The sequence below is a fragment of the Loxodonta africana genome, unplaced genomic scaffold (assembly GCF_030014295.1).
Source record: "Loxodonta africana isolate mLoxAfr1 unplaced genomic scaffold, mLoxAfr1.hap2 scaffold_39, whole genome shotgun sequence".
Lineage (NCBI taxonomy): Eukaryota > Metazoa > Chordata > Mammalia > Proboscidea > Elephantidae > Loxodonta > Loxodonta africana.
The window spans coordinates 1,617,681-1,642,408 of NW_026975102.1; the positions used below are offsets into that span (position 1 = coordinate 1,617,681).

Below are 24,728 nucleotides of genomic sequence, written 5' to 3' on the forward strand. Positions count from 1 at the left end.
TTATAACATCCACCCTCGTGCTTGGGCAGGACTGTGTCATAGGGTAATTGTGGCTCACCAAGGGGATTGTTTATTTTCCCTTCAAAGAGAACCAGTTCCAGAGCAAAGAGGAGGATTCAACTCCCATCAAGGAAGAACAGCCAAGAGCCGAGCGTATATTATGGACCTGAGATCCCTGCACTGAGAAGCTCCTAGAAGCAGGAGACTGAGATAGAGAGAGGAAGCTGTAACCGTGAAGATGGTAAGATGCCATGGCAGGAGAGACCGAGCAACAGGGACCTGGCTATAGGAGATGATGGCCCATGGAGAAGGAAAGCTGAGTGCCTTTGGAGAGAGGCCGGCCCAAGGCCAGGCAGAGGCACGCCTATGAGCACAGGAGGGAAGAGGCTGTCCTGATAGAAGAACTGTATTCTGAGTGTCGTTGAGCCTGAGCTATAACTGTTACTTCCCTAATAAACCCCATAATCATGAATATGGACTATGAGTTCTGTGTGGCCATTGCAATGAGTTATTGAACCTGGCAGAGAAGTAGGGAGTGCTGTGTGAGGGACAGTTGGTGTCAGAGTTAGTGAAGATGGTGGAGAGAGGATAGTTTCTCACCAATGCCTTCAATGCAGCTTCGATTTCTTCCTTTTATACCATCATTTCTTGATCTTATGCTACCTATTGAAATGGTTGAAAATTATCCAGTTCTACTGCAGTGGCTGTATTAATATCAGACAAATTATACTTCAGAAAAAGGAGTATTATTGGGAATAAGTAGGGACATAACATAATAAAGGTTCAATTCTCCAAAAAGATACAACACTCCTAAATGTGTACGTGTCTAACAACAGCGCTCCAAAATACAAAAACTAGTAAATCTGAAAGGGGAAATGGACAAATACGCATTTATAACTGGTATCAGTACTTTTCTATCAATAATTAATAGAGCCCTGCTAGTCTAAGTCCAAAGCATCTGTATGAACCACTCATGGATGTCTATGTGTGTGTGTAGGTATGTGTGTGTATGTGTGTATGTATGTATATAGTATAAAGAGAAGTAATACAGAAATAAACATAGATACATGTTGTAGTCCTTGGGAGGTACAAACGGTTAATGCATTCAGCTGCTAACCAAAATGTTGGAGGTTTGAGTCCACCCAGAGGCACTTTGGAAGAAAGGCTTGGTGATCTACTTTTGAAAAATTAGCCATTGAACTGACACACTTGTGTGTCAGTACTACTCTGACACACATGAGGGGAGGGGTCACCATGATTCAGATCAGCTTGATAGCAATCGAATGATTTTTTTATGCATTCTGCCAATGTTTGTCTTTTAATTGGTATCTTAGGCTGGGTTCTCTAGAGAAACAAAACCAGTGAGGTGTGTGTGTGTATATATATATATATATATATATATATATAAATAGCTTTATATCAAGAAAATGGCTCACGAGGCTGTAGAGGCTGGTAAATCTCAAGTCCATGGGTCAGGCTTGTGGCTTCTCCTGACTCACATAGATGCAGGGACTGCAGAACTCAAGATCTGCAGGTCATACAACAGGTCTGTGGCTCACAGGCTGCAAAGGCTGACAGATCTCAAGATCGGCAGGTAAGCTGGCAGGCCGCGGCTCACAGACTGCGGAGGCTGGTGAATCCCAAAATTGGAAGGTAAGCTGAGAGTTCAAGTCCCAAAAACTTGAGATCAGATGAAGAGGAGCCAGCTGCAGGATTCCGAGTGAGCAAAAGCTCAAGAGCCTTGCCAGAAAGTCCACCTATATTGGATGCAGTCCACACTCCCGAGGAAACTCCCTTAGATCTGATTGGCTACTCACAGCAGATCCCATCATGGAGGTAATCACATTATATCACATCTCATCATGGAAATGATTGCATCGTTATACGACTGCTAAACTACATCATAACTGCCAAAGCACTGAGAATCATGGTCCAACAAAGTTGACACACAACTTTAATGATCCCAATTGTGAATTTAATCTATTTAAATTTAAAGCGATTAATGATAAGGAAGGACTTATGTCTTCTACTTTGTAGTAGGTCATATATGTATTTTGTTTCTCATTTTCTTCACTACCGTCCACTTTTGTGTTTGACTGATTTTTTTCAAGTGTACAATTTTGATCCTCTCCTTATTTCCTTTCCTTATATTTTTTAACTTCTTAGTGGTGACCATGAGGATTACAATTAATATCTTATGTTTATAACAATCTTCTTTTAATTAATACAAATTTAGCTTCAACAGTATACAAAGTTCTGCTTTTATTCAGCTCAGTTACCTCCCCTACTTACGTTGCTGGTACAAAAATTGCATCTTTATACATTGTGTGTCCATTAAGAGAGATGTGTAAGTATTTTTATGCATTTGTGCTTTAAATCATATATGAAAAAAAGAGAGGCGTGATATAAAAATATTACTGACTTTGTTTTATCTAAGTAGTTACCTTTACGGAGTCTTCGTTTCTTTTTATGGCTTCAAGTTACTGTCTAGTGTCCTTCCGTGCCAGCCAGGATGATTCCCTGTAGCATTTCTCATAAGGCAGTTCTGCTGCTAACATACTCCCTCAGGTTTTGTGTATCTGGGCATGTCTTAATTTCACCTTCATTTTTGAAAGATAGTTTTGCTAGATATTGACATCTTGGTTCATAGTTTTGTTTCTGTATTTTTTTTCCAGTACCTTAAATACATCATTCGACTATTTTCTTGTCTCAATGGTTTCTGATGAAAAATCAACAGTTAAACTTGTTGAGACTCTCTTGTACATTAGGGGTCACTTATCTCTTGCTGCTTTCAAGTTTCTGTCTTCGTCTTTTGACATTTTGATTATGTCTGTCTGTGGATATCTATGTATTTACTGTCCTTTGAGTTTATTGAGCTTCTTGGATATCTAGATGACATTTGGGAAACTTCCAGTCGTTATGCTTTCAAATATTCTTTCTGTCCTTTCATCTTTCTTTCCTTTCTGGGACTCCCTTAATGAGTATATTGGTATGCTTGATGTTGTCCCGCAGGTCCCTTAGGCTCTATTCATTTTCTTCATTCTTTTTCCTTTATGCTCCTCAGTTAGAACAATTTCAGTTGTGCTTTTTCAAGTTTACATTTTCCTGTTTTCTTGCTTAAATCTGCTGTTGAGCTCCTCTAATGAAATTTTTATTTCAGCTATTCAACTTTTCAGCTCTATAATTTCTATTTGGTTCTTTTGTATAATATTTCTTTATTAATGTTTTCTACTTGTTCATACATTCTTCTCTTGGTTTCCTTTTTTTGTGTGTGTGTCTATGGTTTGTTTAGCTCTTTGAGGAAATTTAAGACAATTGGTTTAAAATCTTTGTCTAGTAATCCCAATATCTGTGTTTCCTTAGGGATGCTTTCTGTTCATTTCTCTTCTTTCTTTCTTCTTAACAAATGAACCATCCTTTTCTTTTTTCTTTTTATGACTTAGAATAGTGTGTTGCAAACTGGATATCTTAAATATTATAATGTAACTCTGGAAATCAGATTCCCTCCTGTCATTAGGGTTTGCTTTTTTTTTTTTTAATTGTTGAGGGCCAGTCATCCATTTGCTTAGTGATGTTTCCAAACTATTTCTGCAAAGATTGTATGTCTTCTCATGTGTGGACACTGAAGTTCTGTTCTGTTATCTCAGCAGTCAGTTCATGACCTGACAGTGCTTTCTTTAAATGCTTGTAGCCAAAAAGAAAAAGTAACATTATCCCAGTCTTTGCAGATTGGCTCTGAACTGGCACATTCTTTCAATGCTAAGCAAGAGTGCCTAAAACTCTGCCCTAGCCTTCACTTCCTGCCCCCATGGAGCCCAAAGATCAGCCAGAGGTGCAAGCCTAAAGCTTTGTCAGGATCTTTATGAGCATGTCTTCATCCTTAGGCAAGAACATTGCACTTCAGATTCCTCAGTATATATGGTTGCCCTTCAAAGCCCTTAAACCACCAACCATTGTCCTCTCAGCCCTTTTTCCAAGCTTTTGGATGTCTCTGCTGTTTTCTCTGTCCTTCATCCTTTGACCCTGGAGGTAGGACCAATTCTTTTTAGCTTCGTACTTCTGAGTTTCCATCACATCATACATTTTTTCTTGTGTGCTGTTGAGTCAATTCTGACTCATAGTGACTATAGGGTGGAGTAGAACTTCTCCAAAGGTTTCCAAGGCTGTAATCTTTATGGAAGGGAACGGTCATATCTTTCTCCTGTGGAGTAGTTGGTGGATCAAATCAAAAGGTTTAAGAGCTGAGTGCTTAACCACTGCACTACTGGAGCTCCTTTTGACATCATGCATCATAATAGATTTTTAACACACCCCTCAGAAACATAGAAGTCCATAAATTATCAAGGATACAGAAGATTTAACATGTAAAAAAATACCAAATTGATATATGTGTATGTGTGTGTATTATCTAACCATGAAAGAATATACATTCATCTCATGCACATACATAGTGTGTATAAAAATTAACTGTATACTGTGTTATAAAGCAAGTCTCAACAAATTTCAAGAGTCTGCAATAATATAGAGGATACTATGTAAGTACACCATAATTAAAAAAGAAAAAACCATCTTAGAAAATGAAAATACAAAATCTCCATTTTTTTTTATGTAAGTACACCATAATTAAAAAAAAAAAAAAACCATCTTAGAAAATGAAAATACAAAATCTCCATGTGCTCAGATATTTTAATATACTATGAGTCAAAAAAGACATCATAATGAAAATTAGAATACATTTTGAAGTGAACAATTATGAACATAGTGCATATAAAAATTTGTGCAGTACAGACAATATAATATAGGAAACTTATAGCCTTAAAAATATAATTGGAAAGAACAAATCTTGAAAAATAAGTGAGTTAAACATCCATTCAAAATGTTGGGAAAAAACCAGAAACAAACATTCATAGGAATTTTTGTTTCTATTAATGATTGAATACATGCAACAGACGAGCAACAAAGACTAAAGTTGATTCTTAGAAAATGCTAGTAAAATTGACAAACTTTAGGCAAGATTGATCAAGTGAAAAAGAATGAAGATATAAAAAACGAATATCAGGAATTAGAAAGAAAATGACTACAGATCTTGCGGAACATAAAGATAATGTGAGAATGTTATGAACCGTATTAGCCAATAAATTTGCAAATTTAGGTAAAGTAGGCAAACATATCATACCATGTAAGTTAATAACAACGATTCAAGAAGAAACAGGAAGCAAAAGTAATTCCACAACTGTTAATAGAATTGAATTAGAGCTCAAACTATTCTCAAAAAGAAAACTTCATATCAGATGGCTTTTCCTGCAAATTCTGCCAAATATTCAAGAAATATTTCACAAATTCTTCAATATAAAAGGAAATATATACCCAAACTCATTTTATAAAGCTTCTAGGATGAATATTGATACCAAAACCTGACAAGAGCAGCAGAAGATGGGAAAATTACAGGCCAATGTCACTGATGAACATAGATGCAAAATATAAAAATAAATAGGCAAAACAAATCCAGCAATACTCTAAAGAAGAATATATTATGACCAAGTTGGGTCTATCCCAAGAATTCAAGGTTAGTTTAACATTCGAAAATGAATCAGTATAATTTACCATATGTACAGGAAAAATAAATGTGATTATATTAATAGGTGTAATAAAATAAGTATTTGATAACCTTCAGCATCCACTCATGTTTTTTAAAAGAACATCTAGCATGCCATGAGACCAGAAGAACCAGAAGGTTCCCGGCTACTGTCGCTGAACATTTTGATCAAAGAGTCCATAGAAAAGCCCTGATCAAAAGGGGGAAAATGCAGAACAGAATTTCAAATGAACCCTAGACTTTTTGGAGCCACTGAGGGTGAATGAACTCCTGAAACTATTGCCGTGAGATAATCTTTAAACATTACACCAAAAGCATTCCCTTGAATCATCTTAAAACCGAAGTATGAAAAAGAAAAAACCAAACTGTTGCTGTTGATTCCAACTCAGAGACTCTGTAAGACAGAATAGCACTGCCCCATAGAGTTTCCAAGGTGCAGGTGGTGGATTCAAACTGCTCTTCTTTTGCTTGGCTACCGTATCACTTAACCACTGTGCCATGAGGGCTCCAGAACATTAGCTTACTTAACTAATAAAAATGGTCTACCTTGAGCATATGCTCTTTTAAGAACTGTCTACATGGCATCAGATTGACAACAGCTACTGAAAAGATTAGATAGGAACCTTAAGGAGCAGTGGGTTTATGTTAATGACAGAGGAACAACTCAGAAAAGGAGGGTAAGAATGGTTGCACAACTTCAAGAATGTAGCCAGTGTTATTAAATTGTACGGGTAGAAACTGTTGAGTTGGTGTATGTTTTGCTGCATATATTCTCAACCAGAAAAAATACAGGTAATAATTAACAAAAAATGTCAAGGAGAGCTAAATATTTTGAAAATAAGACAGATTTGCATGTGAGGGAATGAGTGGGGTGAGCTGTTTTAGATTAATAGTAAAGGCTTATGGGATCAGGATATTTGAGGAGATAACTGACCTATATCAAAGGAGAGAATAGCTGTATGAAGTTCTGGAGGGAGGATATTGCCAATAAAGGAAAGAGTTGTTTCTGAGGCCCTTAAATAACCAAGTGTTTTGGCATGTTTGAGGAAGCTCAGGAAATAAGTCATGGCTAGTGTGGAGTGAACCGAGGGAAGACTGTTAGGAAATGAGGTTAGTATGGTGAGCAAGCCCCGCATCATGAAAGACCATGGGAAGGATTTGGGAATTTTTCCTAATTGTCATGAGAAGCCACTGAAATGATGCTGTTATGTAGATTGTAAGAGGGAAGATCGGTGCATGGAGTCCAGTTTTAACCAAGAGATGATGGTGGATGTAAGGTGGAGGTAGTGAGAAGTGGATAGAGTCAGGATTTATGTTAAGGTAGTGCCAAGAGTCCAGAATATGTCAATGGATTGGATGCAAGATTTGAATAAAGGAGAGAAATCAAGGATGATTTCTAGGTTTTTGTCCTGAACAACCCAGAGGATAGTGAGAACATTTGCTGAGATAAGGAAGACTGGGAGGTAGATAAGACACTTGGACGAAGAATTTTATTTGAACCACATTAAGTTTGAGATGCCTAGTAGACATTCAGGGGGAGATGTGAGGTCAGCCATTGGTGAAGGAACAGGGCAGAGTATGTAAATGAGGGTATCCTAGGGCTCAGGTGGAATTGACTGCCATGAATTGGCTCAGATAACCTAGACAGTGAGAAGTGATGAGTGATGTTACTTAAACAGGGCATGGAAATCAATGAAAAAGGTGTGGGAGTGGCAGGGAAGCTAAGGTAGAGAAGTTTCTCTCTCCCTAAACCTGATTGGCTGGATTTGAAGACATCATAAGTTCCTGTATGAGAAATATCCAGCAAATTACCAGTTGATTTAATAAATTGATAACAAAGTCCACCTTTCAGCCAAAGATTGAAAAGCAAACAAACCAGTTGCCATCCAGTGAATTCTAACTCTTAGCAACCCTATAGGACTGAGTAGAACTACCCCATACGGTTTCTAAGGAGCAGCTGGTGAATTCAAACAGCAGACCTTTTGGTTAGCAGCTTAGCTCTTACCCACTGCACCACCAGGACTCAGACCAAGAATAGCACATGTGAGGAACTTACTCCTTAGTTCAATCAAGTATGTAGAAATTGAAATTTGTAATTTTGGAGATTCCCCTCTTTTTTTTTCGAAATGGGGGGCATTGAGATGGAGGATTTTCCTATGCCCACCATCCTAAGGGATTTAATTAACCCATAGTTGAGACATTGTAAACATCTGAAGAAATTATTACCTTTGAGAAATTTGAGGGTGAGTAGGCATATCACCTGGCACCTCTTAAACTCCTTTTAAAAACCTGACTTGAAGACTCACCTGCCTTTTTGAATAAGTGCCAGCTTGAATAGGCAGGGTTCAGGGAATTGCCAACCAAAGGTATGGTTTGTCCAGAGGCCTCCAAGGGGTGTAAAAGAAGAGCGGAGCCAGACCCCGTGCTTGGGACATACCCTTGGTATGAAATATTTGAGTGTGTGTGTGGTGAGGGGAGCACTGGGTGTGGGAGAGTGGGGTGGGTGAGTAATGGGGAAATGCCTGGTTTTTTTTTTTTTAGAAACAGTTTTTTACTTTTTTTTTTTTTTTTAATTACAATGAACAGTTCAGTGGAGACACATTCCTTATCTGCAGGGGCTAGTGGAAGTGCTGATAGCTGAGAATGTAGCCTGCTCCCCAAGTGCGAGTTGGCATTTTGGAGAGAAAACTTGATGTTTGGAGCACTGACTGGCCCTGCCTTTTCTAAATAATTAAGGGTGGTGGGTAAGAGAAAGAGGATGGTCTATGAACACTGACCCTGGAAAATTAACCCGAGTGTGTGGGTTGTGGATAGCAGGAAAAGAACATCACCCGCAAATGACAGCAGTGCCTTTATTTATTTATTTATGCTTCTTTTTAGTTCTGAGTTGTTTTTAAGCCACAAATTAATGGGGCCACCATGAGTTTTCAGAGAATGAGTTTTACAAAAATCTAAGTGTTTTAAATATTGCCAGGATTTACTTATATATGCTGTATATGAGAAAAGTCCTTCCAGTTATAGGGAGGAGAAAGAAAGTATATTCAGGAATTAAATTTTCACAGTTCTCTGAATTCTTATATTTCTCTTGTTGTCTATTTTTCTTTTTTTGTCCTTCATCCACCCCTTCCACCTTGACCCACTGTCTTCATCATCTAGTGCTGCCATAACAGAAATACCATGAGTGGATGGCTTTAACCAAGAGAAATTTAATACCTCACATTAAAGTAGGCTAATAGTCCACATTCAAGGCATCAGCTCTAAGGGAAAGCTTTCTCTCTCTTTCGGCTCTGGAAGAAGGTCCTTGTCCTTAACCTTCCCATGGTCAAGGAGCTTTTCAGGTGCAGGGACCTTGGGTCCAGAGGACATGCTCTGCTCCTGGTGCTGCTTTCTTGATAGTCTGAGGCCCCCAACTCTCTGCTTGCTTCCCTTTGGTTTTATCTCTGGAGAGATAAAAGGTGGTGCAGGCCACACCCCAGGGAAAGGTGACCTGAGTGAGGGTGGTGTTACAATCAATCCCACCCTAATCCTCTTAAAGTAAAATTACAATCACAAAATGGAGGACAACTACACAATAGTGGGAATCATGGCCTAACCAAGTTGAGACACACTTTTTTTAGGGTCATAATTCAATCCATGACACCCACCAAACCAAACTTGTCACCATCAAGTTGATTCCAACTCATAGAGACCCTAGTTGATTCGAACTCATAGTGACCCTATAGCATAGAATAGAACTATTCCATAGAGTTTCCAAGGACTAGTTGGTGGATTCAAACTGCTGACCTTTTGATTAGCAGCTGAGATCTTAACCACTATGCCACCAGAGCTCCTCTTGATCCACAGTCCACCCTAATTCACCACTGTGTTAGAAACTAAGGTTTTGCTACTCTGAAATAAGAACCTTTTACTATACTTTTGTGTTAGTGGTTGCTTTTGGTACGTCTTTAAGCACTGAACAGTTACCTCATACCCGTTAAAAACCCATTGCCACTGAGTCTATTCCAACTCATAGCGGCCCTATAGGGCAGAGCAGAACTGTGCCATAGACTTTCCAAGGAGCACCTGGTGGATTTGAACTGATGACCTTTTGGTTAGCAGCCGTAGCTCTTAAACAGTACACCACCAGCGTGGGAGGGGTTTAATTGATAACATGATGTCTGGGCTCCAAGGAAGATGGAATGGATGTGCAGGAGAAGGGCATGCAGAGTCTGCCTGTATAGTCCCCAGAACTCTGTTCAAGATCATAACACACCTCAGTAATCACTTGAATCTAAACATACAACTTTAACAGTTGATGTAAATGACTTTACACATGAATTTTGGAACTCAACTCTTTCTCAATGGAAGTTCCTTCAACCTAGCCGTTTGTTTGTATTCCCTTAATAATTATGAAAGCTAACAATTATTGTGTTCATTCTGTGCGTAAGGCCTTTTTCTAAGTGCCTTGTGTGTTTTATTTAACCTGCGTAACAACCTTTTGAATAAGACCCATTTTAGAAATGGGAAACTGAGGCAGTGAGAGGTAAAGTAACGTGCCCAGATCACCCAGCTGATAAATTGAGTTAGGATTTAAACCCAGGCAGGTTGTTTCAGAATTTGCTTATGTAATCACTGTACATGACAGCAGTGAGCCCTAGTGGCTGTGTGGTTAAAGCACTTGTCTGCTAACTTAAAGGTCAGTGGTTCGAACCCACCAGCCTCTCTGTAGGAGACAGATGTGGCAGTCTGCTTCAGTGAAAACCCTATGGGGCAGTTTTACTCTGTCCTTTGGGGTCACTGTGAGTTAGAATCGACTTGATGACAGTGGGTTTTGGCACATAATACTAATGTGCAGTGTATTCTGTATGCCGTGTATATGTTCAGAAACTAATTTTCCCAACATTTATGCCATATATAGATTACCAATCCAGTTGCCGTTGAGTAGATTTTCACTCATGACGACCCCATGAGTTTTCAGAGTAGGACTGCCCTCCATACGGTTTTCAATAGCTGTGACTATTTGGAGGTAGATTGCCAGGCCTTTCTTCCAAGGCAACTCTGAGTGGATTTAAACTGCCAACCTTTCAGTTAGTAGCTGAGCACTTAACTCTTTGTGCCACCTAATACATATATATACTAGGAGGTTTTCCTCCTTATTTGTACTTTAACGTTTTTTAGAGTCTTACGAATACTTGTTCCTGGCAGTGAACTGGATGCTAAAGAACAGAATAGGCACATGTAACCCTCTCTCACCTTCTCCCTCCCCTCTTTCACAGAGATGAAATGAAAAGGAATTAATGAAGACAGATCACTGGATTAGGGCCCATACTCAGGGCTATAACAGCATGGGGGGTTTTTCCTGTCACTTCAGTTCTTGTTCAGGAATTGGCACCTGCTTTTTGTGAATCACAAAGACCAGTGCTGTATATCAAGCCATTTAGATTTGGGGTATGGAGCAGTGATTTAAAAAAATTAAATTTTATTTTCAGAGATTTTTTCTAATAATTGTTTACATTTATTTATTTATTTATTTATTTTTAAAGTTAGACCCTGCTTTATTTTAGAGAGGAACAAACTTTCAAAGTTTTTAAGCAAACATTGGTCAGGGCTGGGCTTTTTTTTTATATTAACTTTTATTGAGCTTCAAGTGAACGTTTACAAATGAAGTCAGTCTGTCACATATAAGTTTGTATACACCTTACTCTGTACTCCCACTTGCTCTCCCCCTAATGAGTCAGCCCTTCCAGTCTCTCCTTTCGTGACAATTTTGCCAGCTTCCAACTCTCTCTATCCTCCCATCCCCCCTCCAGGAATTGGCACCTCCTTTTTGTGAATCACAAAGACCAGTGCTTTATATCAAGCCATTTAGATCTGGGGTATGGAGCAGTGATTTAAAAAAATTAAATTTTATTTTCAGAGATTTTTTCTATTAATTGTTTACATTTATTTTAATTGTATATTCTAAAACCCCTACAAAAAGGCATGAAATAATTGTTTAAATTTTAATTCATATGGGTCAAAATGTATGTTAAACTACCTATCGTCACCTTCACAGTCGTCGTTATGTTTGAGCCAATTGTTGTGGCCACTTGTTACCAAGTATGACCTGCTTCTCCAGGGACTGATCTCTCCTGACAACGTGTCCAAAATATGTGAGATGAAGCCTCGCCATTCTTGCTTCTAAGGAATATTCTGGCTGTACTTCTTTCAAGACAGATTTGTTCATTCTTTTGGCAGTCCATGGTATATTCAGTATTCTTTGCAAACACCGTAATTCAATGCCTTCAGTTTTTCTTTGGTCTTCCTTATTCATTGCCCACCTTTCGTGTGCGTATGAGGCGACTGAAAGCACCATGGCTTGAGTCAGGCGCACATTAGTTTTCAAGGTGACATCTGTACTTTTGAGCACTTTAAGAGGCCTCTGGCAGCAGATTTGCCCAATGCAATGTGTCGTTTGATTTCTTGACTGCTGCTTCCGTGGGTGTTTATTGTGGATCCAAGTAAAAATGAAGCCCTTAATGACGTGAACATTTTCTCCGTTTATCATGATGTTGCTTATTGGTCCAGTTGTTAGGCTGTTAGTCTGTAGTCTTTGATCTTCAGCAGTAAATGCTTTAAGGTCTCTTCACTTTCAGCAAGGGAGATTGTATCATCTGCATATCTCAGGTTATTAATGAGTCTTCCTCCAATCCTGATGCCTTATTCTTCTTCGGACCAGCTTCTCAGATTATTTGCTCAGCATACAGGTTAAATACATATGGTGAAAGGATACAACGGTGATGCACACCTTTCTTGACTTTAAACCATGCTGTATTCCTTGTTCTGTTTAGATGACTGCCTCTTGTTCTATGTACAGGTTTCTCATAAAAACAGTTAAGTGTCCTGGAAATCTCATTCTTCCCCATGTTATCCATAATTTGTTATGAGCTGGAGTAGGTCTCAGAAATAATGTACCATTTCTTCCAGTTGGTTGTGCATGGCTGCCTACTTCCCTAGGTGGTAGCAGCTAAGGCCTGTCTCAGAAACACTCTCCTCCCCACATAGCATGATTCTTCACACTGCTCCATCTTCTTTCCCGTGTGTGTTTCCTGCCCTCCTCAGTGGCTGGGGAAAATGATAGTAGTCCACTGATGAGATTTATTCTTTTATTATACTTTATTTTATTATTTGTTTTTATAACATAGTTCTGTTAAAATCAAGGGTAATAAAAATGTTTGTATGATGGAAGTGGATAATCCCACCCACTGTGTCCATCTAAAGTTTCATGAGAAAACTGTGCCCACAACAGAGGGCTCCCACTCCTCTGGCTCACTGTATTTTCTCCTTGTTTATTTGCTCTTCCCTCTTTCCTGATGGATGCATGGAACCACTGAGCTTCAGGACTCCACAATTCTGCTTTTCATACCAGTGTTACTGTAATCTTGGGTTCATGGGCTGCCTTGCCACAGATTTACTCATTCTGTTTCTGTTGATTATTTCAATACTTAAAAATCTCTCATGAATTTTTCCAGAAGTACATTCTATTCCTCAAAAACTTGGAAGCAATGGGAAAGTATGCAAAAAAAAAAAACAAGAAAACATACGTAATGCATAGAATAAATTATTAACGTTCCGATATGTCTATTTTCTTGCTTATATTGGCGTGTATGTGTATTAGAGTCTCTGGTTGATGCAAATGGTTAATATCTTGAGCTGCTGACAGAAAGTTGGAGTTCAGGTCCACCCAGAATTGCTATGAAAGAGAGGTCTGGCAGCCTACTTCCGAAAACTCAGCCATTGGAACCCCTATGGAGTACAGTTCTACTCTGGCACACTGGTGTCATCATGAATCAGAACTGACTCAATGGCAACTGGTTTTATGTGTGTATTAGCACACACATTTATGTATATTAACACAGATATTATATCCTGATATTTTCATTCAACATTAGTCTTTTCATGGTAATTTTTTTTTGTTTTTTTTTAATGAGGGCATTAAATTACTTTGTAATATTCTGTGTGCATGTACTATATGGTTTTTAGCAATTTGACTATAGTTGCAATAATTTGCATGTTTCTAGTAATCTTTAAGCTATACTTACATCTTTTTAACATACATCTCTGCCATTAAATCTCTTTGTTTAAGTGTTGTTTAACACTCATTACGCCTAAGGGATGGTCTCAGAAGCAGCCCTGATCAATTTTTCTCCCTCTTACTCATGAAGCCCCTTAATGTATCCCAAGGTATCAACTACGAAGGATTTTACGTCCTTATCGTTTGTTTATTTTTCATTCAGTCAGTATATTCCATGGGCCAGAAGTAGTCTATGTTATGCAGATACAGTGGTGAAAGGTACACACTGTCCCTGTCGTCATGAAGGGGACAACCCAGTGCAGGTGGGAGGAGCACTGGGGAAATGCAGCTGAGAGCAAGGACAGACAACCCTCCAGGAACCACACTGGACTTCAGAGAGACTTGTTGGCTGCTGTTCACCTGGCAGGCTTCTAGATACCCGAGTACCCTTGGGCTTGGTGCCTGCTCCTCTCTCTATTGACACCCTCCCTCTGGGATGCCTCAGTGAGTTTACTGCTGTCTATTTGTAGCTAAGGACGTGAGGTTTATACCTCCATCCATTCAAACTCCTCCTGGGTCCAGACTCATATATTCAAATGTCAGCCTAACTCTCTGTATTGACCTCTTTATGCATTATAATGCTACATTCCTCATATGGCCATCATGAAAAGCAAACATGAAAGGAAAAGCACAGGAGTGCCTGGCACCAGTGTAGGTACTCAATGAACATTAGCTGTTGGTATTATTCTTGACATCTCCGTGTGGGGTGAAGTTTTATTACCGGACATCTCCATGTGGATATCTAACAGCTGCACCATGTTATCTAGGCTATGAAACAATTCTTGGTTCCAACCACCATTCCGTTCTTATCGATGAATTTCTCAAGGCTTCGGTGATGGGAGTGTGTGTTTTTCCACACAATGGACATGATTAGGAATGGTAGGCCAGGTCCTGCACAATAAATTGCTCCAACATTCCTATGGGTGACCATTGAGACAAGTTTCAGCCACTGAATGTAGCAAAGAATTGGAACTACTCTCAGCTGTTCATGTGAGTACTCTCAATCCAGAATATCTGGTAAATCAACTGTTAGGGATTGAATTGTGTCCCTCCAAAATGTATGTGGAAATCCTAACCCCTGTACCTGTAATTCTGACCTTGTTTGGAAATAAGGGGCCTGCTTTTATTATGTGAATGAGGTCATACCAATGTAGGGTGGGTCCTAAGCCTAACTCTTCTTAGTTATAAAAGGAGCAGAATACACACAGACACAAACAGGTGAAAAGGAAGACAGACAAAGAAGACAGATGCTTCTAGAAGGCCAGGAACACAAATGATTGCTGGCGTCTACTAGAAGCTGAGGTAGACAAGGAAGGACCTCCCACTACAGCCATGCCCTGAATTCAAACTACTACCTGCTAAACTGTGAGAAAATAAATTTCTGTCCTTTAAAAGCCATCCAGTTGTGTTATTTTTTGTTATGGAGGGACTAGGTAACTAACACACATACCCGTTCTTATAAGTTCAGCCCAGTGCAGAATAATTTTCTTCCCTCCTTGGTCTAGCCCACCCGAACCTGCTCTTTCCCTATCAGTGTCCTTTGCTTTCACCTAAGAGCTATGACAGAGTCCGCTTGATGCTGACGCATTGAAATTTCAATTTATTTTTTATTTATGATTACTATTAATTCCAATATTTTCTACGGTTTTCAATGGAGACAGTCCTATAATCTATGAATAGCAGTTATACTTTTTTTGTACTAGCTTACACTTCCAGTGTTAAATGTTTAATAAAAATAATGATAGAAGCATCCTTATTTTATTTTTTATTAATTTTAAAGAGAATGTCCCACACGTCACCATGAACTATCATGCTAGTTGTAGTTTTCCACGTTCGGGAACTCCTTTTCTGTTCCATGTTTGCTCCCAGTCCTTATCTCTCCGTGTGATTGGATTTTATCAACCTGCTTTGCCCCCATCTCTTGAGGTGAGCATGTGTCTTCCCTTCTTTCACCTATGCATGTGGTGAATGAAATTACTAAATCTTTAATGTTCACTCAAATTTGTATGCCTACAATAAACCGCCTTGATCATGGCATGTTACGTGGTTTACCCTTTGCTGGATTTCCTTTGCTGGCATCTTATGTAGGGTTTTGCATCTCAGTTACTGAGTGTGCTTGTCCTCTAACTCTTCTTCTACCTTCCTTCTCTAATTTGTTATCATTTTTAAACTAGCCATAAGGATCAAGTTAGGGGAGTGTCTCATGGTTTTCTAATCTCTGTTGACTATGTACAAGATTAAAATGACTGTTTCTTGCATGTTTGCTGGAACCTGACTGGAAACGATCTAGGTCTGCCATTTTCTTTGTAGGGAGATCTTGAACTACTGACCCATTTTATTTAGTGGTTAAAGGCCTCTTCTGGTGCTAATTTACTTGTAAAAAATTCTGATGCATGTTCTAGATTGCTCGAATCTCATCTTTAAATATTGATTATCAGGGCTTGTAGCCTCATGCAAGCCAATTCATCAATCCCAGATTTCCCCAAAGTCAGGCTCTGCAACTATTCCCGGTACCAAATTCCCTCATCTAAGACTTATTTGCAAAGAAAGAGACAACAGTATGCTATCTACGCAGTTGTGTATCCGCAGCCTTCTTGAGTCCATAACGTGAGGTTACAGTCTTCTAATACTTTTTTTGTAATTGTTCTCTTTCTTATTTTTTTTTCCTTTTTTCACTGCCAATACCGCCCCCCCCCAGTCTAGTAGTTTTAAAGTTGTGCGTTTCAGGTTCAAGTCTGTAATCCAGCTGGGATTCTGTGTGTGCTGCATGTGTGCATCAAAAGAACACGCTTCTAGAAGCAGAAAGCAGGCAGTGCGACTGTTGGGTGGTTGGCGGGGCGGGGGGAGGGGAGCTGCTGCCCAGAGAGGGCACCCGAGGGAGGCAGGAGATGCCGGGCTGCCCGCCGCAAGCCTGCAGACTCCAAGGAGGGGGAACCTGCGTGCGCCATGAGCCTTTTGAGACAGGCCCAAGCCCGCCCAGCCGGGTGCTAACCTCGCACCCGCCAGGCTTGCGGGTTCCCCCAGGACTAGGGGAAGCCTAAGGCTAAGGAGGGCAAGACCTAGGGTCTGGACCTGGGAACTGGTTCTGCCACGTGTGATCGCAGCACTTATGCTGGGAAGGGGGGCAGGAAGCATATCGCAACGTGCGTCCGGACGATGACCCAGAAGGGCAGGAGTTGTGGTCACCCACGGACTCTGCGTCTGCATATGGACGCCCCCAGGGCGCAATTCCAGGAGCAGAAGGCAAAGCCACAGAGGCCACAGTGCACCTCGCCGATGCTCCCCAGGGGCATTGCCCCAAATTTGGGGAACAGTCCCTCCTCTGGGCTAGGGACTTTGTTTCCTCCATTGTCATCACTGACTGTGAGCAGACTCTTATCTAGGCAGACTAATGAGGAGTTATCAAAATGAGCTTCAAAGTCCGGATTTGAGTTAAGGATCATAAATTAACACAGAGAAATACGACTTTAGCAATAAGTGCCTGCTTGAAGCCCAAGTTGCCTGAAAACACGGAATTTCAGTCTTTCAGCTCCTCTGCTAATCTAGGGACTAAGAACAGGATCTCACTGGAGCTCAAAGATGTGGGGCACTGGGAATACTCCTGGGTCTGTCTGCTCAGGGCTGATTGCCTGATTCCCAGTTTTATTATACAGCTTAAATACAGACCAGAAGAGGAGTTTGGGGCTTGACACCTGACATCTTAACACCTGTTCCTGTTTCTTGAGGAAGGAAGAGGTAAAATAAATCAGCGTTTACTGTTTCCTTCTCCATCCCCGGAAGTCCTGATGAAGACCCTCTCAGGTAAGGATTGACAGGGAGTGGCTTGGTTTACTATTTGACTTTGTCCTTCAGTAACTTTGTTTATGTCCTGCATGTAAACTGTTGTGCATTGAGAAGCATTCTAATTCTTGTGCAGAAGGACTAGACCTCCTGCAGAATGACTATATTGTGCCTCCCTCGGGCACCCCTGTCTGCGCAGCACCCCCCACCCCCAACTGCCCAACCGCCTCTCTCCTGGCATTCTGCTTCTAGAAGCATGTTCTTTTGATGCAGAGTTGCAGCACACACAGAATCCCAGCTGGATTACAGACTTGAACCTGAAGACCTTATGCAGAATGACAATTTATGAACCACTAAGCTCAGTACTAAAGCAGGTACTTACCCCTCAGAGAAGGCCCTGGGGGAGGTTGACACCTGCATTCCCCAGCGCTCCTGCTGCTCTAGAAGTGCCTGAAATGCCTCTCTGGGAAAGGCCTTCAGAGTAGTAGGCTCATGGCCCACGTGGGAATTCAGGCCTATTTTTCTGTTAGAACATCTCATTTCTCTCTGAAAATATTATTATCCAGTTTATTCACCAGGCATGAGTACAGACATCTCATATTTTCAAAATTAACCCCATTCTCTAATACTAATTTGCCACCAAGAGTATATTCCAAAGTTTTTCCAATAGGCTAGAAAGTCTTTGCAAAGAGGGGAGTCCTGCGCCATGTTGTGCAGTGACAACAGGGTTGGCATAATATGTTTACCGAGATACCTACCACTTTTTTTTATTTTTTATTGTGCTTTATTTGAAACTTTACAGAGCAAATTACTTTCTTGTTCAACCATTTATACACAATTGTTTTGTGACATTGGTTGCAATATTCATGATGTGTCAATATTGTCCTCTCCTATGCTCCAGTTCCCCGTTTCCATCCGCCATGATTCCTGTTCCGTCCTGCCCTCTTTTCAGTGCTTTTGGGCTGGTTTTGTACTTTTGGTCTCATACACATGATTGAACTAAGAAACACTTTCTTCACGTGTGTTGTTGTTTGTTTTATAGACCTGTCTAATCTTTGGTGGAGGGCGAACTTCCGAAGATACTTTCCACTTTGTTGCTTTCCATAATTCCTGAAATTCCAAGCCTGCCACCTGAAGAACTTCCTTTAGTGTTTCATTTAGAGCAAGTCTGGTGGCGATGAATTCTCTTAAGCGTCTTTCACCTGAGAATGTCAATATTTTTCCTTTACTCATGAAGGAAATAACAGCCTATAGAACACTGGGTTAATGTTTTTTTTCTTTCAGTGTTGAAAAAATGTTGTTTTCACAGCCTTTTGGCCTCCATGGCTTCTGATGATGAATACAGAGTCATTCCAATTGTTTCTCCTGTGTGAGATGAGTTGTTTTCTCTCTAGCTTCTTTGAAGATATTTTCTTGGTCCTTGTTATTCCACAATTGACAATGAGGCATTTGGGCATAAAATTATGTGAGTTTAACTTGTTGGAGTTTGCATAGCTTCTTGAATCTGTAAGTTTATGTCTTTCAACAAATTGGGAAAGTGTTGAGCCAGTATTTCTTCAGATACTTTTTTCTACACCACATATTTTCTCTACACCGTATGGAATTCCAATAAATAAATGTTAGATATTTTTGAATTTTTTTGAGGCTCTGTTCATTTTTTTTCAATATTTGTTCTCTGTTTTCAGATTGGATATTTTCAATTGAACTGTTTTCATCTCATTGATCCTTTTGTGTGTCAACAGCATTCCGCTGTAGAGCTGATCAAGTGAATTTTTTATCTCTATTTTTCTGTTTTTCCTGTCTAAAATTTTCATTTGTGAATGGTTTCTATGTATTTTTCTATTTTTCTAAGTTGTGCCTGTTACTTCTTTGAGCGTGGTTAAAGTAGCTTTTTAAAGTTTTTGTCTGTGATTCCAAGACTGTGTCTTACTTCAATCTTACAGAAAATGTCGATGTTGTTTGTTTTAGGAATCACTTGGCCCAGTTATGTTCAGGCTGCAGGTTCTTTCCCAACTTCTGTGTGCTGTGGCTCAGATGTCAGTTCAGATTTTGAAGACTTTGCAGTGATATTTGGATGTAATCTATGGGAGTGTCACTCAGTCTGGGACCTTGTTGGTGTTCTAACCCATAATGCAGTTCTCAAAGGATTGATCTACTTCTTGGGGTCAGAGCAAAGCCTATGCAACTGTGGGAGTGGGGAGGGGTATGAAAAACAACTTTATGGTATCCCTCTCTTGAGCCGCCTGGTCTCTGTCTCTCTGAGGCTCTCTGATGTCTGAGCAGCTACCTTCCTGGTCCACTGGCAAGAATGTTGGGGCTTTAATCTCTTCATTCTGCTGCACAATTAAGTGAGTGGGTCTGTGTATGATGCCAAATAATGGTAAGATGGAGAAAATGTAACAGAGATTCCTGTACATTATTTGGTCCTTATATACTTAGGTCAGAGAGAAGGCACACTGTTTCGGGTGATACTTCGAAACAGGTATGGAGAAAAAGGCATTAACAGGTCGATAGCTGCATACTAGGTGTTACGGATTAAATTCTGTCTTCCCAAAATGTATATATCAGCTTGACTAGGCCATGCTTCTCAGTATTGTGCGATTATCCACCATTTTGTCAGCTGATGTGATTTTCCAATGTATTGTAAATCATACCTCTATGATGTTAATGATCGAGGATTTGAAGCAGTTATGTTAAGGAGGCAGGGCTCAGTCTACAAGATTAAGTTGTGTTTTAAGTCAATCTCTTTTGAGATATAAAAGAGAAAAGAGCAGAGAGACAGGGGGACCTCAGTACCACCAAGAAAGAAGTGTCAGGAGCAGTGCATCCTTTGGACCTAGGATCCCTGTGCTGAGAACCTTCTTGTCCAGGGGAAGATTGGTGACAAAGACCTTCTCGTAGGAGTGACAGAGAGAAAAAGCCTTCCCCTGGAGTTGGCACCCTGAATTTGGACTTATAGCCTCCTAGACTGCGAGGGAATAATTTTCTTTGTTAAAGTCATCCGTTTGTGGTATTTCTGTTACAGGAGCACTAGATATCTAAGACGCTAGGTACCAGGAGATGTACATTTCCCAGCTCTTTCACTCCCAGGGACACTATGACTAAGTAGCCAATGCCATAAATCCATGCGAGCAGACTGTTCTGATTACTGCTTTGAGTCTACTGTCTGTTATGGTAACCACACCCACCTTGTCTTTGTTGATTGAGTGCCACCACTTGGCTGCTACCACCATGGGGTCCAGTCAACTGCATTGTAGTCAGGTGTCTTCATTCAGTTAGGGCAGTTCTCACTGTGGACTCTTACTTACATAAAATAGCAACCACAGAAGTCTTCAATAATGCTGGGGCTTGCTTCCCAAATTTGTACCTCACTGCTATGGTACAAAGAGAGCCCTCTGGGCGCTCCGTGTGTGGGTCTGTGGGTCCAGCCTAATAAATCCATTCTAGCATTCCAATTTCCCTCAGCCTTTGGATACCTTCTCCTACAGTATACAATGGCAGATCTGCCATTTCCACTTGATTTATTTTAGGCCACCACTTAATCCATGCTTCAGTAAACCAGCCAAATAAACTATGAGATCCTTTTCTAACCTCTCAAGCTGAAACACTGAATGAAGAATCTATGCTTCCTGGGCCTATATCAATAAACTCAGACTAATCCACCTTTATGTTGCTTGCACCGTTATCCCACACCCATAATAGCCATTCCCACACATATTCGACCAGGTTTCTGTATGTATATATTAGAAAAATCAAGCAGTTCTTTTGGAGTTTAGCATAGCTTTTCCTGGGTCACACTTCATAGCTCACCTTTTGGGGCTTGTTGGGACTGAAGTCTAGGTATAGGTCTAGAAGCAAAAATGGGCAGTGGCAGTGGGATGTTCAGCCGTGTCTTATAAGGCATCTGCCTAAGGTGATGCCCCAGGCAATGCCCCAGATACCACCCCAGGAGACAACTCAAACAAGACACTTCAGGCACAGCTGGGGTAATCTCATCAGATGGAGGTGGAAGGGATAATTGTTTTACTGGGAAGGGTGGCTTAGCCGGCAAAGTTAGAGAATCTCTTCAGATGGGAGTAAGAGGTCTGGTTCTGTTAGGAAGAGCGATTCAACAGAAATTGGAGGTTCATTGTCCCCCGCTTCCTGACTGTCTGCCCATATGTCCTCATCCCAAGTTTCAGGATCCCATTTCTTCCCAATCAGTGCCCTCACTTTAACTTCAGAAACCATTTGAGGTTGGATATTCAACTGGCGCTTTAATTCAGTCACTCTTATGATAAGAATCTGAGTTTATTTTTGGCAGCATTAGCCTTGTTACTATAAGAAATATGGTTTTCTTTCTGGGCACAAGTGGCAGCTTTCAGATCTTGTATGTGGTGCTTGAGCTTTGAGTCCATTTCTTTCATTCACCAGTGTGGCTAGCAAAAGCAGGACCAACCAAGCAGCTTCCTTATTATTCTTATTCTGACAAAATTATAGAAAAGTATCAAATATGTAATCAGGCAGAGCCTTGTCTCTCACAAATATTTGATCCAGTTGTAGTAGTATTTTGCATATTTCTGTTGTCACCTCCCACCATGGATTAGCAATAGCCTATTTACTACTGGAGACAGTCATCAGTGTCTTTAAGATTAGCCAGACTTGAGAATCAATTCAGAAAACTCGTCCTTAAGATTTGGTTCCTCTGGAACCACTGTAGGTACCAAATGTCTTAGCCTGGGATCTCTAGAGATGCAAAACTGGTGAACAGAATACATATATACACACATATATATGAAAAAAAAAAAGAGTGTGTATATATATATATATATTAAAAAAAATTTTTTTTTTTTATATGGAAACTCTAGTCGCATAATGGTTAATAGCTATAGCTGCTAACCAAAAGGTTAGCATTTCGAATCCACCAGGCGCTCCTTGGGAACTCTGTGGGGCAGTTCTGCTCTGTCCTGTAGGGTCACTATGAGTTGGAACCGACTCGACGGCAATGGGTATACACACACACACACACACCCATATATGCTTACATATGTTAGTTGTGGCTGTTAGAGGCCATCGATCCTGTGTAAAACAGAATGAAACACTGCCTGATCCTGAACCATCCTCACAATCATTGCTATGTTTGAGCCCATTCTTGCAGCCATTGTGTCAGTTCATGTTGTTGAGCACCTTCCTCTTTTTTTCTGACCCTCAGCTTTTCCAAGCATGATGAGACTTTCCTGGGACAGGTCCCTCCTGAAAATATGTCCAAGGCACGTGAGACGAAGTCTCGCCATCCTTGCTTCTAAGGTGCATTCTTGGTGTACTTCTTCCCAGATGGATTTGTTTATTCTTCTGGCAGTCCATGGTATATTCAGTATTCTTTGCCAACACCATATTTTAAATGAATCAGTTCTTCGGTTTTCCGTATTCGTTGTCTAACTTGCTCAAGCATGTGAGGTGATAGAAAATATCATGGCTTTGCTCAGGCACACCTTAGTCCTCAAAGTGACATCTTTCTTTCTCAACACTTTAAGGAGGTCTTTTGCAATAGATTTGCCCAATGAAATACATTGTTTGAATTCTTGACTGCTGCTTCTGTGGGCATTGATTATGGATTCAAGTTAAATGAAATGCTTGATGACTTCAGTATTTTCTCTATTTACCATGGTGTTGCTTACTGGTCCAGTTGTGAGAATTTTTGTTTTCTTTATGTTGAGGTGTAATCCATACTGAAGGCTGTAGTGGTTGCTCTTCATCAGTAACTGCTTCAAGTCCTCTTTACTTTCAGCAAGCAAGGTCGTATCAGCTGCGTATCATAGGTTGTTAGTGAATCTTTCTCCAAAACTGATGCCATGTTCTTCTTCTTACAGACCAGCTTCTCAGATTATTTGCTCAGCATACAGATTGAGTAAGTATGGTGAAAGGATACCACCATGACACATAACTTTCTGATTTTAAACCACACGGTATCCCCTTGCCCTACTCAAATGACTGCCTCTTGGTCTACGTAGATATTCCGCATGACTACAGTTAAGTGTTCTGGAATTCCCATTCTTTGGTAAGCTATCCATAATTTGTCATGAGCCACACAGTTGAGTGTGCTTGTATAGTAAACAAAAATAGGTAAACATCTTAGTGATAGTCTCTACTTTCAGCCAAGATCCATCAGACATCAGAAATGATATCCCACATTCCATGTCTTCCTCTGAATCCAGCTTGAATTTTTGGTAGTTCCCTGTCTGTGTACTGCTGCAACTGTTTTTAAATTAAATTCAGCAAAATTTTTCTTGCATGTAATGTTAATGACATTGCTCGATAATTTCCGCATTGCGTTGGACCACTTCTCTTTGGAATGGGCACACATATAGATCTCTTTCAGTCATTTGGTCAGGTAGCTGTCTTCCAAATATATTGGAATAGACAAGTGAGCACCTCCAGCACTGTGTCCCTGTGTTGAAACATCTCATTTGGTACGCCATCAATCCTGGAGCCATGTTTTTTGCCAATGTCTTCAGTGCAGCTTGGAGTTCTTCCTTCAGTACCATCAGCTCTTGATCCTATGCTACCTCCTGATATGGTTGAACGTCGACCAATTGTTTTTGGTGTATTGAGTCTTTGTATTCCTTCCATCTACTTTTGATGTTTCCTCTGTTGTTCGATATTTTGCCCATAGAATCCTTCAGTATTGCACCTAGAGGCTTGAATATTTCCTTCAGTTCTTTTAGCTTGAGAAATGCCAGGTGTTTTCTTCCCTTTTGGTTTTCTAACTCCAGATCTGTTCACATTATATTATCATACTTTGTCTTCTCCAGCTTCCCTTTCAGGTATTCTATTGAGCTCTTTTACTTTATTTTTCCTTCCATTCTCTTTAGCTACTGTACATTCAAGAGCAAGATTCAGAGTCTCTTGTGACATCCTCCTTGGTGTTTGCTTTCTTTCCTGTCTTTCTAATGACTTTTTGTTTTTTTCATATATGATGTCCTTGCTATCATCCCACAACTAATCTGGTCTTCGATCATTAGTGTGCAGTGCATCAAATCTATTCTTGAGATGGTCTCTAAATTCAGGTTTGATATACTCAAAGGCATACTTTGACTCATGGACTTGTTTTAATTTTCTTCAGCTTCAACTTGAACGTGAATATGAGCAACTGATCATCTGTTCTGCAGTCAGCCTCTGGCCTGATTCTGACTCATGATATTGACCAAGTGAAGAGTGATTCAGAGAAAAACATGGGTAGAGTGTGACCTAATTTTCTTAAAAACAAACAAATGAATGTAC

At 40.2% G+C, this 24,728-nt stretch overlaps 2 long non-coding RNA genes across 5 annotated transcripts in view; one reads left to right on the plus strand and one right to left on the minus strand.

The window, feature by feature from the left end:
• Nucleotides 1-24,728, plus strand: part of LOC135229559 (uncharacterized) — an 847,392-nt gene that overhangs the window by 510,507 nt on the left and 312,157 nt on the right. For all 4 annotated transcript variants that reach the window (XR_010320246.1, XR_010320245.1, XR_010320248.1 and 1 more), the window contains 2 exons: nucleotides 17,342-17,489; nucleotides 17,742-17,842. This is a non-coding gene — a long non-coding RNA (uncharacterized LOC135229559). The remainder of the gene's footprint in view (nucleotides 1-17,341; nucleotides 17,490-17,741; nucleotides 17,843-24,728) is intronic.
• The window catches only part of LOC135229561 (uncharacterized), a 690,153-nt gene that overhangs the window by 380,926 nt on the left and 284,499 nt on the right, over nucleotides 1-24,728 (minus strand). The window lies entirely within an intron of this gene.